This window comes from Thunnus thynnus, chromosome 11 (genome assembly GCF_963924715.1).
Source record: "Thunnus thynnus chromosome 11, fThuThy2.1, whole genome shotgun sequence".
NCBI classification, from domain to species: Eukaryota; Metazoa; Chordata; class Actinopteri; order Scombriformes; family Scombridae; genus Thunnus; species Thunnus thynnus.
This window is the reverse complement of record NC_089527.1, coordinates 33,930,820-33,944,585: the sequence shown is the minus strand read 5'-3', so window position 1 is coordinate 33,944,585 and position 13,766 is coordinate 33,930,820. Positions and strand designations below refer to the sequence as shown.

General features: G+C 39.0%; 1 protein-coding gene across 1 annotated transcript in view; it reads right to left on the bottom strand.

Moving 5' to 3' along the window:
• enox1 (ecto-NOX disulfide-thiol exchanger 1) overlaps positions 1-13,766 on the bottom strand; it is a 248,150-nt gene that overhangs the window by 168,477 nt on the left and 65,907 nt on the right. The gene's annotated exons all lie outside the window — the stretch shown is intronic.

The following is a 13,766-nucleotide window of genomic DNA, read 5'->3' as shown; positions in this document are numbered from 1 at the left end:
TATGTACCTTGGTTTTGGAGTCACAGTGTGGTACAATTTCGGTACAGCAGGGAAAAAAGAAAGGTAGTAGATAATATTTTGGTCCTTTATTTTGAAAAATGTAAACATCCAACAGTGGCTCATTGGCTGTAACTATTATTGAAACAGTTTAGTTGTGCTGCAGTAGGAAAGGATAACAAACTTTCTGTTTCTTGCAAGGAGTCTAGACACCTGCCGACAGCTGTTTTATGATGATGATTTATGGTTTAACTGTAGCCTTTATAAAGTAGTTGAAACTAGCTCCACCTCCAGCAGCTACAACTGTAACACTGATGCTTCAGTATTTATAATCAATTGATATATATAATAACGTCTCAGTCAGAGGGACCAAATCAATACTTTTAATTTCATACTTTTTAACTACATTTTTCTCTCTCAGAACTGGTTCTTATGATCTGATGATGTCTGACCACTTCAGAAATCAAATGTTTTTATTGTTGTTCTGAACAGCTTTACTCAAAAGTGGAGTGAGAAGCCAACCATCACAGAGAGGAGAGGGAGACGGGGAGACGAGATAGAATTTCACTATGGAGATAATGGAGCATAGTTTTGCACTCAGTCAGTGTTATGGGTCTCTAGTTTGTCATTCTGACTGCAGGGTAACCAGAGTAACCAGGCAACCATGGGCATACTATATCTAATCTAAGTGGTGCAGTGCTAGAATTATTGTTCTGCATGTCAGAGTTGTTGGGGTCATAGAGCATATTCTTCATACGACTGCATGCACCAAACTGTAACATTTGCACCTTGACGGTTTGGGACAAATACACATACCGTTACACCCTTAGTACTCATAAAGCAATACAAGGCGTTATATCACTACTGACACACTGTGAGTGCAGGGCAATTGATGGTTCCGTGTAACTGTGTGTTCAGTCAGAACACAAATAGAGTTTTAGAGATTGCATACAAAGGCAATGGAGGATGCATCGTTTAAGGCTTGTCACCCTTAGTTACTATTGCTAAGCCTGTATATAACATAAGCTTTCTGTTCTCTGCATCAGACAAAGGACTTCTCTCTGTACTTGTGTAGATCTTAGTGCTGCATTTCATACCATTGACCATCACATCCTATTACAAAGACTGGAGCTTTTAATTGGAATTAAAAGAACCGCACTAAGATGGATGTGCTCCTGAATACATCTAAAACTTGAACCTAAAAAGTGTGACATTTTGCAAAATAACCTAATAATCTTCAGAAAAGAACTCTAAAGAAGAGGTAACAGCTTTAATCAACAGAAGAGGAAATATCATCTTTGGATATATTTTTTAAATCAAAACACTAGCTAGCTGTCAACTGCTAAATGCTACCTGCCACTGTTACCAACCTTCAAAAGGAGAAACTGCACTGAGGAAGCTAACAGAAGTGTTATTTTGTGAAGATAAGAGGAGAAATGAAGGGGTCCTTGTTGGTGGTTCTCTCTCTCTTCATGAACTGGTATGATAGCAGCGTGACGACGTTTGCAGCGGCCTCTCCTAGTTCTGACTATGCAGTGTCTTTGTCCATGTCTATGTCTACGTCATCATGTAGACATTCGTATTTCACTCCCCCATCAGTGCTGGTCAGTTGTTGACATGCAAGAGCTGTCTACATCGAACTGAGACATGTACTTTCTTTATCCTTTCTGTTTTTGTTACACTGCTGTGGGCTGGGAGGAACAGCATTTAGTTTTTTGTGTGTATGCAAATACACAAGAAAATGACAAACTAAATCTTGAATCTTGAATTCTTTAGTCCTATTATCAGATCAGTTTCAGTTTGTACATGTTAACAATGAATCCTCCATGCACACAAAAGTTAGACACAGAGTTCACATGGTTCTGTGCTTGGACCAATACTATTTACCCTACATATGCTTCTTTTAGGCAATATTATTAGGAAACACATAAACTTTACAAACATAAACTTTCACTGTTATGCAGATGATACCCAATTATATTTATTAATATGATGAAACCAACCAGTTAACTAACATCTAAGCATGCCTTGAGGACATAAAGACCTGGTTGACCTGCAATTTTCTGCTACTAAACTCAGACAAAACTTGAGTTCTTGTGCTTGGCCCTAAACACTTTAGAAACACATTATCTAATGACATAGCTACTCTGGATGCCATTATCCTGACCTCCAGCTCCATCATAAGGAATCTGGGAGTTATCTTTAATCAGGATATGTCTTTTAACTCCCACATAAAACAAATTTCAAGGACTGCCTTTTTTCACCCACATAATATTGCAAAAACCAGGCACGTCCCGTCTCAAAAACAGGCAGAAAAACCAGTCCATGCTTTTGTTATTTCTAGGCTGGATTATTGCAATTCCTTATTATCACGCTGCCCCAACAAGTCTCTAAAAACGGTCCAGCTGCATGACAAAATTTGAAAAAGAGATCATATTTCTCCCATTTTAGTTTCTCTGCAATGGCTTCCTGTAAAATCCAGAATAGAATGTCAATCCTTCTTCTCACCTGCAAAAGCCCTTAATGGTCAGGCACCATCATATCTTAAAGAGCTCATAGTACCCTATTACCCCTCTAGAACACTGCACTCCCAGAATGCAGGCTTACTTGTGGTTCCTAGAGTCTCCAAAAGTAGAATGGGAGGCAGAGCCTTCAGCTCTCAGGCTCCTCTCCTGTGGAACCAGGAGCCTAACAGTCTGCCTAACAGCCTAACATCTGTGTAACATTGAAAGTGTATGGAGGCAGACACCCTTTCTGTGTTTAAGAGTAGGCTTAAAACTAAACTTTTTGATAAAGCTTATAGTTAGGGCCAGGAAGTCTGCCTTATGTGACAAACATTATCCGATTTACATGAAATTCACATGATGTACAGCAAGATGAAGTTTAAGTAGTTGGCGGTCTTTAGCACCAAATAGTGGTAACCATTTTGACCAAATAACGGTCAAAATGCCTCATTCGAGGCTTCAAAATTGGAGTCCATAAATCAGTGGGTGACATCATGGTGGCTAACATTTCAGAAGCGGAGCGTCTTTACTTCAGGGAAGCCATCCACCTTTTAAATTCAGTTGTACTCCTACTATAGTAATTACAGCAGTCTAGTCAAAGCTGATAAAGTGCCTTAAGCCTACCATAATTACTGCAGTAGCAGGGCAACTAACAACTATGCCGTTTACATTGACAAAGTGGCACATTTACCATCAAATTATATTACCAATATTAGCAATGTTTAAACAATGGGTGGTTGATTTAAAACAGAAGTAGACATCTACTCATCATCTCATTTCTACCTTGCAACCATCAATTTTGTCAGCTGGAATGACAACTGTCACTGGCAGGTTTTATCAGTTGTAGCTAGCTGGCTAATTAGCCTAATGTCAGCTCTGCGACTGTTGAAGACGCCATTTCTGGCCGACTTTTTAAAACTAGTCTTAAATATGCACTTGATGACATGATATCATGCTAACAGACTGAAGGTCGACTTATGGTCAATCAGAGCTGGAGGAGTAGAGAAGTATACTTCCCCCTTGAGGCTAAAGCTAACTGGTCCCAGGTTAACAGTCAGCACCCTAACCAGCTGATGATCCATGTAGATGGTATGTAAATGGAGAAACAGCATTATTCTAGTACTGCAGTGTAGAGCTAGTTAGTTTGTAGTTAAGTATATAGAGGAGGATACACAGTGTCAGTTATGAACAGGGCTGTAGCCTGTAACCCCACAAAATGCAGTTTACTAAATGCAGTAATTAAATCCATTCCTTATACTTTTGCTCTTGTGTTAAAAAAAGGCTCCATCCTCCTTTATATCCAGGGTTACTTTTACCAAAGCTCTGTGAACACCACTTCAACATGTGGAGAAATACAAAACCTGAAAGACCTGCCATGCTCAGTTGCTAAGCTATGATTGGATAATCGATGTTCAGAGGAGGGTTTCATCAAACAGTCAGTTATGCTCTCAGCACAATATAACACCAAATGAAAATTCTAAGGGATTATGACAGGATGTCAAAGTGTTGCAATTTTTCTATTATTTGCTGAATTACTAAATTGTAAGAAAATAGTTTTTATGACATTAAGTGTTAAATAAATTGATGGTTGACAGTTATGGAGCAGCATGTAAATAGGAAACGACTGATTACTGTTTAGTGTTCAGCCAAGTGAACAGCACAGTGTGTTATTGCTAGAACAGTCCATATGGCAAAGAGAGTCCCATGCCAAACCACACCAAAGCAGTCCAGACTAGAATGAACCAGCTCAGCTTCCAGCAGCTCCTCTCTGCATACAGACTATAGGATGCTGTCACAGGGTGAGACTGGAAACCAAGGAACATGTTACTACACAAGAATTACTACATGTCTCAACATTCATACATCACCTCTTGTGGAGTATTTCGTGTCAATTGTCTATTGGATAGATGATTGAAAAGTGTTCTCCTTCCCTTTTAAAGTGACTGAGCTGAAGACAAAACCGTATCTGCAGCAGATTGGATAAATGCATCTCTTACTTCTGTGTCAAAATGTTAAACTAGAAAAAATACCCTAGCCATTTAGTATTGCACTACCATACATTTGGGTGGACTTGCAAGGGACAGAATTCAAAATAGTGGATGTTATATTTCCCATAATGCAACTTGATAGCATATTTCATGACCTCCTCTCTGCCTGGTAAACATCCACGTCTGTCAGACTTCACATCTCCAGTTTGCCAAGTAACCAGCCGAGGATCCAGGAAGTTACTGATCCTGGCCAAGAAATGACACATAACTCCCTGCAAAAAATGTTCTTTTTACACTTCTGTCTTTGTAAGGATTCAACAAATGAGATATAACATGATATTAGTGAGATTTAGGTGCTAGTATGAAGATTTTGTTACCTTTGGACAGAGCCAGGCTAGCTTTTTCCCTTAGTTTCCCATCTTTATTCTAAGCTAAGTTAGCTGGTAGTAGATGTATTTACCATACAGACATGAGAGTGGTATCAATCTTCTAATCTATTTCTCAGCAAGAAAACCCCCCAAAAATGTCCTTTGAACCTTGAAACAGGTTTTTGCTGAAATTGAAACATTTTCATCACAAGGTAAATTATTCTGGCCTCAGTTTGAGCCACTTAGTGCAGACCTGCCTCCGAAAATCTCCACTGGCATCTTTTCATTCACTGTGTTTGCATTCATGCAGCCTCTATCTTCTACTGTCTCTTTATTTTGTATAATCCTTCTGAATGACAGTTCTCATCACATTTGTTTTGCAAAATAGCATTTGTGGACATCTAAGAATATTAGTCCAAGTTTTTATCCCTCAGAGGACGAGACACTAAATGACATAAACTTTCAGTTTTAATATTTAAACTTTAAACAAACAGATTTATGTTCTAATCAAAACCGACAACATATCACATGATTTACACATATTTCCTATGTATTTTCTTAGTATACAGAAATATATAAAGTACCATAAAGCTTATAATGTGATACAGGTTCAGATCAGTGCTGAACACTAGAAAGACTGAACACTAAAAACATCCACAGATCTAAAAAAGTATTAATGGATGTATCAAATACATGACTTACACACTCTTATCTATATGAAAAATATAGTCTACAAAGCTGACATGTTAACACTTGTTATTTTAGTTACTTTAAGCTTATTGCTCAATATACGACAATGATATAGTATGATGCGGTTTGTTGTAAGATTCCATGTTGGTTTTCCTCCTGTCCTCCCCAATTTTTTGAGTCACCAGCTGCCACTGTCTTGGAGGATAGAGTTCCGTCCCAGACTGTGGAGATATGGGATTGCCACTGGTTGCAGAATCTCATCTCGATATCTCTCTGCATTGAGATTGCCTCCAATGATGACAAGCCTCGTTTTTCCTGTGAGGGAAGTGCCGCCTCACACCATCACACTGCCTCCACCAAAAGATGCCTCCACCAAAAGATGTTACTTATGTTATCGGTACAGCAATCAGCATAGCGTTCTCCACATCTTCTCCACACTTTGACCCCATGATCCAACTGCCGTAGGCAGAATCTGGACTCATCGCTGAACATAATGTTTCTCCACATGTTCAGGTTCCAGTGCACATGTTGCCGACACCAGCGCAAATGGGCGAAAAACGGTGAAGGGCAGTCATGGCAGGCCTCCTGGCAGCATAGGGCCAATCAGGTGCCTGTTTATTTCCCTTTTAAATAGTGCCACATTTGTAAGGAACATGCATTTGTAGGATGAGCAGTAGAGCTGAGTATGTGGCTTGCGCCGATGAAAAATTTGCAAAATCTTCTCTGCCAATGCCAAACAGCTTATTCTGCCATTGACATTGTTTGGTGTTTGGTGGATTGGATGATTGAAGTTTGAAGAAACAAGACATATTGGCAATTTAACAATTTATTCATTTAACAAACAGGAGCCTCAGTAGCGTGTGGAAGAACCATTCACAGCCACAACAGCCTGGCAACTCCTCCTCATGCTGGTCACGAGCCTGGTCACACACTGCTGTGGGGTGGCATCCCATTCTTCAACCAGCATTTGTCGCAAGTCAGCCAACATGGTTGTGTTGCTCACTCTAGCATGAACAGCACACCCAAGCTGATCCCACAAGTGTTCAATGGGGTTGAGGTCAGCACTGCTGGCAGGTCATTCCATCAAGGTTGTTCAGCCTGGTCACACACTGCTGGGGGTACCAAAAGCTCAAAACAAGAGTCAGTAGCAACAGAAAAATAAGCTGTTTGGCATTGGCAGAGAATATTTGGCAAATTTTTCAGCGCAAGCCACATACTCAGTTCTGCTGCTCATCCCACAAATGCATGTTCCTTACAAATGTGGCACCATTTAAAAGGGAAATAAACAGGCTTTCCAACGGTACAAGATTTATTGCCAAGAAGCATTGTTACAATGAAGAAATAATCTACCAAACACAAATTTCCTCACGTTTTGTGCTATGCTTATATATGATATGCTCTATTTGATGTACTGTATTGAATTGTATATTGCTTTGAGATATTTATGTTGGATGGTTAACCACACCTGTCATCATAGAGCATATCAGCCGGTTGCTGTGCATGGATGTATATGAGTTTTTTGTCCTTCTTTACACATAACTTAACATTTTTACCTGACAAAAATCTGAGTAGGATCAAAAAATTGTCCTGATTGATAAAATTTTGTGGCTTGGAGTAACTATGCAGGCCTTCTTCCTTTTTTCATAGATGCTGCTTTCTAATAGCCTTGCACCTATGTGATGTGTGTATAATTATTCTCCTTCAAAAACAGTTTGAATAGTACAAATTTGTATTTTGTTTGTGCAAGTGCACATAAAAATAAATGGTAGTGAAAACAAACCAGCACTGAGCTGTTACCAGAATGCAGAGTGAGTGGGAAGTATGGAAATGACATCACTTACCAGATTTATTTCAAACATAACTGAACAACAAGTGAGCTGTTAACCTTCACTCTCTTAAAATGCTGTCTTTGTCTGCTGTTATTTCTTTTACTTCTGTTCTCTTGGTCTCCTGTGCTTTTTTTATCACCTTGTTTTCACTCGCTCATTATCACCTCAACACCACCAAACTGATTTGTTATGCAAATTACTGCATAAATCTGCATATTACTTAACGAGATCATCTCTCTGCTACAAAGTCTGATTGCACTTGTGAATATAAGAGTGGTCTATGTGGATCATACAGAGAGGAAAATTACACCTTTTTTTTTAAAGGATACTTTGTTTTTATCAAAGATTAGCAAGAAAGAAAACAAAACAGATGATTAATTTATGTTGCTAACAGAGAAGAGACAGTGAACCAGGTCAACTTGATGACAACTAACTCTCAATGTCACGATGGTAGAGGCTCAGTGGTCAATGACTATCAGCCATCAGTGACGCCCATCGGCCCAACCCTACCATAGATCCTTCATTGTTGTCCAAAAACATATTTAGGAGCCTTGCTGTTGCATTGGGTATAGATCCCTTCATTATAGTATATGTGCATATTTGCTTTCACATGTGCAGTTGACATAGTAAATTAGATTCCATTATGTAAGCAGCTAGCATCAGCAGTACAAAACTGAAGAGAGACCTAAGAATCAAATTACCCACAGCAATGTAAAATTACAACAACTTATATTCATACTCATATCATACTGCAATGTACTGTACATAACAAAATAAAAAGTTTTCTGGTTAATGTGCTCTCTGCAGCTGCTGTCTGTATTCAGACAAAGATCGTCTTTGAGTGAAAAGAGTAGGGCTGTAGTCGACTGGTCAATTAGTTGGTCGATATGCTCTCATCCGACCAAATTCTCATTGGTTGAATAATTGCCGTGTTACTTTCATAAGGAGAAAAGTGCTACATCAGTAGCCTTCCAGGATTAATCCATTATTTCCTGCAGCGGGAGGAACAGACTAACAAATTACCTGTGAAAATGGGGGTGTATTCAAAACACCCCCGTTGTTTTCAGCCCAACCTAATGGAGACGACTAGGTCTAACTGTTCTCAACGCTTACTAAATGTTTACTGAATCAGTGTTTCTCCATAATGATAACAACGAGAACCCCGGCCAGGCCAAAAAAATATTTTTTAATGCCAAAAATAACGCCAAATATCCATTCATTCGGAAATCAATAGCGTTTGGGAGTCTCTGTGCAGCACTGTTCCAGTACGTGACGCAACCTAGCGTAGTTCATACTCCCCCAGTAGTTCCCGAGCAGCCGGGAAGCCAGGGTGGCTGGGTGACTGTCCGAAGGAAGCATAGCCCTAAGCAGAAGCCCATGGTTCACCACCATCCTGTTCGCATGTCAAACAAGTTCTCCCCCCTCAGTGACACACCCGCTGAGAAACCAACTCTGGATATTGGCAGCTCCATAGTCAGAAACGTGAAGTTAGCAAAACCAGCAGCCATAGTCAAATGTATTCCTGGGGCCAGAGCGGGTGACCTAGAATCAAATTTAAAACTGCTGGCTAAGGATAAATATGGTACGATTGTCATTCATGTCGGCAGTAACAACGGATTATGCCAATTGGAGGTAACTAAAATTAATGTTGAGTCGGTGTGTACATTTGCAAAGACAATGTCAGACTCTGTAGTTTTCTCTGGGCCCCTGCAAAATCTGACGAGTGATGACATGTATGGCCACATGTCACTTTTCAACCGCTGGCTGTCGAGGTGGTGTCCAGCAAACGATGTGGGCTTCATAGATAATTGGCAGACTTTCTGGGGAAGACCTGGTCTGATTAGGAGAGACAGCATACATCCCACTTTGGATGGAGCTGCTCTCATATCTAGAAATATGGCTGAGTTTATTAGTAGACCAAAACCATGACAATCTAGAGTTGAGACCAGGAGGCAGAGCTGCAGTCCTACACGCTTCTCTACGCTTCCATTAGAGCAGTTATCCACCCAAAATTACATAGAGACTGTGTCATTTAATTCAATTAAATCCAAAGTAAACAGAAGACGAGTCATTCATAAAAATCTAATAAAAATTAAAGCCACTACTGCAATAGTACAACAAAATAAGAGAATTAAATGTGGACTCTTGAACATTAGATCACTATCATCTAAAGCTGTATTAGAAAACAATTTAATCTCAGATCATCATATTGATTTATTTTGTCTTACTGAAACCTGGCTGTGTCATGAAGAATATGTCAGCCTAAATGAATCTACTCCCCCCAGTCATATTAATACTCACATTCCTCAAGACAGTGGCCGAGGAGGTGGAGTTGCAGCCATTTTCAACTCAAGCCTAATCATCAACCCTAGATCTAAATTTAATCATAACTCATTTGAAAGCCTTGTTCTTAGTCTCTCTCACCCAACCTAGAAAACTTTACAGCCAGCTCTATGTGTTATAGTGTACCGTTCTCCTGGCCCATACTCTGAATTCCTATCTGAATTCTCAGAGTTTTTATCAAACTTAGTCCTTAGTACAGATAAAGTCATTATAGTGGGTGATTTTAATATTCATGTGAATGTTGATAATGATTGTCTCAGCACTACCTTTATCTTCTTGTCAGACTCAATTGGCTTCTCTCAGTGTGTAAATAATCCCACTCACTGTCTTAACCACACCCTCGACCTTGTTCTGAGTTATGGGATTGAAATTGAACATTTAATAATTTTTCCACAAAATCATATTTTATCAGATCATTACTTAAGAACTTTTTAATTCCTATTACGGGATTACACAAAATTAGACAAAAATGTCCTCACTAGATGTCTATCTGTTAGTGCTGTAGCTAAATTTATGGAAGCAATTCCATCAGTACTGAATTCAATGCCATGTCTCAGTACTTCAGAGGACTCTTATTGCGAAAAACACTCGATTCCATCGCGCCTTTAAAAAGGAAAATAATAAAGAGTTTAGCTCCACGGTATAACTCCTAAACCCGCAAATTTGAAAGATTTGGCATTCAACCAAAGTGGAAGAATCTCGCTTAGTCTGGCTAGATAGTCTTAAAATATATAGGAGGGCCCTCTGTAATGCTATTACTCAGCATTAATAGAAGAGAATAAAAACAGCCCTAGCTTCCTTTTCAGCACTTTAGCCAGGCTGACAAAGAGTCATAACTCTATTGATCCATGTATTCCTATAGCTCTCAGTAGTAATGACTTCATGAGCTTCTTTAATGATAAAATTCTAACTATTAGAGGCAAAATTCACCACTTCCTGCCCTCAACAGGCACTGATTTCTCCCCAAACACAGGCACCTTAGAAACAGCTGTAAATCCTGACATATATTTGGACTGTTTTTCTCCAGTCGATTTTTCTGAACTAACTTCAATAATTTGTTCAGCTAAACCATCAACCTGTCTCTTACACCCCATCCCAGGCTGCTTAAGGAAGCCTAGGAAACACTCCATAAATTTTCATTGTTATGCAGATAATACTCAATTATATTTATCAATGAAGCCAGATAAAACCAATCAGTTAAACAAACTCCAAGCATGCCTTAAGGACATAAAGACCTGGATGACCTGTAATTTTCTACTACTAAAATCAGATAAAACTCAGTCATTGTGTTTGGCTCTAAACAAGTTAGAAACACATTATCCAATGATATAGCTACTCTGGATGGCATTACCCTGGCCTCTAGCACCACCATAAGGAATCTGGGAGTTATCTTTGATCAGGATATGTCCTTTAACTCCCACATAAATCAAATCTCAAGGACTGCCTTTTTTCACTTACGTAATATCGCAAAAATCAGACACATCCTGTCCCAAAAAGATGCAGAAAAACTAGTAAATGCATTTGTTACAAAATGTTAAAATATTGTAACAAATGTTAAAATATTATTTTCTGTGTGCAGTACATGGTGCTGGAGATGACATATTGGAAATTGTGTATACATTTGATATATGACTATACGACATTATATTGTCGTATAGTCATATATCAACTATATGACATTTAGGCTTCACTTCCTGTTGCCAGTAGGCAATATAAACATAAGTGGAATGTCCCAATCACTACAAAACTTTGCAATTTTCACCAGTTCTGACATGTGTGCCAATTTTCATGAGTTTTCGAGCATTTTAAGCCCCTCAAAAACGCAATGCCATGTGTTGCAAGTCAAGCCTGCTCCTTCAAGCAGGTGGCTTTGTGGGCTTTGTGGGTCTGTATGTGTGACGTAGTAGTGTAAACACCAGCAGTTGGAAGTGTGTGTTTTTAGCCGCAGCCACAGTAAATAGTTGTATGCCGAGAGGGAGAAATAAGCCACCACTGTAAGTGAATAAAAGAGTCAGATGCATCACATGGAGGCTATGTATTAAGTCTGCTGCAGTGCTGGAATAAGGTGTCTCGTTCTCCACCGCAGAGTTTGACCAGATTCTTCATAAAGCTTGTTACCAGCTGCAAGCCAGACTAAGCTAAGTGAGCTAGCGTCACGCCAGTGGCCACCCAACTATGGTTCAGGGTCATGAGACTGGATAGATAACACATAGGAGAATAATAATAATAATAATAATAATAATCATCATCATCATCATCATCATCATCATCCTAAAAAAAACAATAGGTTCCTCACACTTTCAGTGCTAGGGACTGTTGGGGACTTTCATGTTAGGGCCCTAATAATAATAATCCCCTCAAAAACAATTGGTTCCTTATGCTTTCATAACCAGGGACCGTTGGGCTCCTGGCACTTTTGTGCTCTGACCCTAATAATCCCTTCAAAAACAATAGGTTCCTTGCGCTTTCAGTGGCAGGGACCATTGCGCCCCTGGCACTTTCATGCCCTGGCTCTAATAATCCCTTCAAAAACAATAGGTTCCTCACACTCTCACTGCTGGCACTTTGGTCCTTGAGCCCTAATAAGATTTGATAATTGATTCAAAAGGATCTTGATTTGATAAGGATTTGACACTGGAATTTAATATGATGATATGCTATCAAACCCCCTCCCTAGCACCTCATGTCTAAAAATAATACATAACATAAAAAACAAATTCCTCTTCTTAGTATTGGAAAAAACAGACAATGCAAACTGAGTCTGAAATGTGTATGTTGTAAAACTATGAATAACTTCATCTGGGCTGTTTACATTGGCACAGATGCTTGAGCAGAATACTAAAAGCCAAGTGAGGAATACATGACAGCACTGGTCTGCTCTCCAAAATAAAGCTCTATGTCTCTGCAGACACGCCTCTCTTTCCTGGCACACCACCACACACACAATAGCTATTGTCTCCTGAAACAAAACACCCAGTATTTGTGTTTTTCCTTTTTATGGCCCTCTGCTTTGTGTTGTGTTTATGTTGATCAATCACTGCTGCGGTGAGGAGAAAGGTGAGCAGGGAGGGCTGGGTGGCATGTACCCACATCCCACCTATTGGCATCATCCGTGTTCAAGCAAGCCCTCGTATAAATCACTGTTAATGACACAGAGACAAACAGAGAGGAAAATTACCAGGCAGGGGAAGGAGAGAGGAATTTCACCTGCCTTCAGTAGGACTGGAGAAAGACAGTAAGAGAGGATTTTGTGGTCTAGATTTAGGCTCTATGTGTGCTCTATGTGTTCACCTTTATTTAACCAGGAAATCCTAACTGAGATTAAAAGTTGAGTGTCTTCAGCAAAAGGCAGCAAGTTATTTAAAAACACAGAATACAAAATGCATAACACTAGTTCAGAAGCAAACAATAAACAGTTGTCACGTGGCTGATTTGCATTTACTCATACATGTTTTTTACACCACCAAAAAGGTTCTTTGTACAGTAAGATCCATTTGAGCATGCTGTGATAGTGATAGTTCCACATTTTGGGAATTACGCATTAGAGTGATTAGTCAATTAATCAATTAGTTGCCAACTATAAAATTAATTGCCAGCTATTTTAATAATAGATTAATCGTTTTGAGTCTTTTTTTCTTTTTTAAATTTCCAAATTCTCTTGTTCCAGCTTCTAAAAGGCCCCATGAAAAATACATTTTCCCAGTTTTAATCCTGTGTCCCTGTGTTAATTGTTCATTTATCTCTTGTTATATGTCAAATATATCTTGTTGGAGCTGGGAGGAGTTATTAATAATAATTAATAATTATTAGAGACAATTATAAATTTTATAAATTTAATACAATCATTGATATTAATTAATAATAACGGGTCACCATCTGGAAACTGGGACCAATAACCAGACAGTGAGGTAGTCACATAAAAGAGTTCATCTAGAATGCTAGGTTTGAGCTCAAGCTCTGACTCTCTCAATCAGTCACTTCTCACAGTATATAAACACAATAATGACAAAAGACTTCTCTTTAAAGATATAACAGTGTTTATTAAAC